Source organism: Trichosurus vulpecula, chromosome 2 (genome assembly GCF_011100635.1).
Source record: "Trichosurus vulpecula isolate mTriVul1 chromosome 2, mTriVul1.pri, whole genome shotgun sequence".
Classification (NCBI taxonomy): Eukaryota; Metazoa; Chordata; class Mammalia; order Diprotodontia; family Phalangeridae; genus Trichosurus; species Trichosurus vulpecula.
Window position 1 is genome coordinate 103,192,661 of NC_050574.1, and position 2,888 is coordinate 103,195,548.

Genomic DNA, 2,888 nt, shown 5'->3' on the forward strand with positions numbered 1-2,888 from the left:
AGACCCCCACAGGCCAAGGACTCTCCTTGGCAGATCACCATCCTCTTTCCCAAGGGGTGTGTGTGAGCTGGCAGGTACTTTAGAATCTCTCTAAGCAAGCTCCCAGATTACAGCTCAAGTGACTGGACCACAGTCACACACTAACAGCCAGAGGTAGAATCTGAAGGCAGATCCTGCTCTTTTCCATACAGTATCTTGCTCAACCTCTAACAGCCATTGCAATCGACAGCCGTCAGTCTGTGCCCAGCCGTAGTGGGCAGATGTAACCGTATTGTATTCTAGCCGCAGAGAGTCAATTTGAAACAAGAAAAGCCCCTTGGTCTGTACACTCACCACATCTGACTACCAGCTGTTTAAGAAATGACATCCCAAGAAAGGTGGGGGACAAGAGGGGGGAGGGAGGAGAGAGAGGAAGGGAGACTGAGAGAGAGACACCAGGCACCAGCCTAGCACACACACTGTAGGGCGGGGCCGGGGGCAGTAGCACAGAGGCGCTGGTTCCCTAAATGATTTGAGACACTGGAGGAGGGTTTTCTGTGTTGTTTTGTTTAATGACTGGCACCTCCCTGCAGAAGAGGAAGCAGGCAACTAGGTGGTAGCAGGGAGGATGTTCACTTGAAGATCTTGCCCTGACTGAAGGGTGAAACCTATTTTTGAAAGGCTAATATAGCATAAAAAGATAGTGTCCCAACATTCCATAAATAATTCGGAAACATTAGAGAAGTGTCATTTTGGCCATTTGCCAATTGTCCAGTGACAGAATTTGCCTGAATTGAACAATATATTATGTCAGCACAGTACCTGCTTTAATAAGTAGGCATTTATTAAATATTTTTGACCAGTTGCTTTCTGCATGTCACCATCTGCTATAAACATGACTCATGAATCTCTGTGTCAAATAGCCTTCATCTTATAAGGCCTTGAATCTTTAAAAGTGTAAGAGCAATGGTATGACTGACTTAACGACTTCCATAAGGTACTATATTGGTCTAGAAGCCCCTTCTAGGTATAGACCTATGGCCATTTTAGAGATGAGAAAGCTGAAGATGAAAGAAGGTAAAAGATTTGACCAGAATCACACAACTACTTACTCGACTAGTGGTAGATCTGAGACTAGGACTGGGGCCACCCCTAATTTCTAGCTCAGATCTTTTTTAACTCTATGAATAGAGTGCTAGTATGATATTTAATCACCTGCATTATGGTTTTTAAGGGATTAATAATCCAGGTGTAGTCTAGAAGGCAATTTTTTCTTAATCAAAGGTTTAATAAGCATCATTTTTTTCTATTTTCAATTTATCTTGAAGACTTTCACTTCTTTGATACTGGCTCTGATACCAGAGTAAAGGCCACAGAATAGTCTCCTCCCCTTTCAAAGCAATTAGCCTGCAGTTTGCATAGTCTTCCTGAAGGCACCTGAGATAATAACCCCCAAGCATATTATTTTGGGGGGGGGGATGAAAGTTTAGGAGAAAATAAAGGGTCCACCCTAAAGACAGAGGGAATGTAGAGACTAGGGAACACATTTCTCCCACTTTAAAATTGTGGTCTCTATGGGAAGAGGGTAGAAGAAATGAGAACACCAAGAAGTGTCTGGGATGCAAGTTCTTAGAACAAGGTCAGGAAAAAGTACTTAGATAGAGATAAGCCTTATTTAACACATAACTGGAATCTCCAGGATCTTAGGAATCTCATGGAGAGGCTCAAGGCAAATGACCATTGCACAGTGAAGGAGAAATAAAATAAAACAAACAATGGAAGGACATGGAATGGCAGATGGTCGCATCTATAGCTGTAAAAACTATTTACCATCCTTGGAAAAGAGACACTTGCAGCTTTGTCTCATTTCTGCTCTTCCCAATCAAAAGTATATTGTGACAGTTAAAGTTTTTCATCACCTCCTCTTTTCTTTTCCCCTGAATAGGGATGGTTTTCTCATTTGGACAACAAACCCAATAAAAATTCCCTCAGATATTCTCATTTTTATCTTTGCCTGATCCTCCCATCCTCTACCTCACCTTCTTGTGAAATGCTTTACTTAACGATCCTAAGTTGTACCAAAATGTTGCTGATTGAGGCTGTACTATGAGAAGGTCTGAAAATCCATCAAAATCAAGGCTAGGCCCTAAGAGCCAAAGCTGCTGTCAGTGAGCAATCCTTCTTTGCTTGCTAATCAATCTTTTTCTTTTTGGTTTGGATTCTGAAGTTATTTGACACACACCCCCTCCACCCAGTTATCCAAATCTCACTATTGGGTAAGATCTTCCTTGTCCTTTGCAGGAATCCAGGCAGAAGAATTGTCCAAAGATGGCATTCAGAATTGAAATGGTCACAGTTTTAGTTTCAGATACAATTCCACACTTCCTCACATTCATTCTTCCAAGGGCCACAAGCTTACTCCCCTAAACTACATCTTAAAGCTTGCCTTGGCAACCAAGGCTGGAGCAGTAGTGTATCAGTGCAAGCTTATTTCTGTACCTCCAGTATACTCATTATCCTTAGATGCCAAGGCCACATTGCATGCCACCTTCCCCTGATGATATAAGCAGAAACTAGGGCCCAAATGTATCCTCACTTACCCAATGTCAAGTGTCAGAACCATGAAGAACCCAGGCATTCTGATCCTAGATCCAGCAGTCTTTCCATAACACCATGGTGAGAACAACAACAAGAAAAGATAAGCTTGTGACTAAACTTTACATGAGCACTGGGGTTCTGGTGGCTGGCCTGCTGGCACTGAGTGAATTTCTGATAAAAATCTTTCTTTATACTTATATGAACTGATGCAAAGTGAAGTGAGCAGAACCAAGAAAACAAGGCACCAATGACAACAATACTGTATGGTCATGAACTGTGAATGACTTAGTTATTCCCAGCAATACAATGAT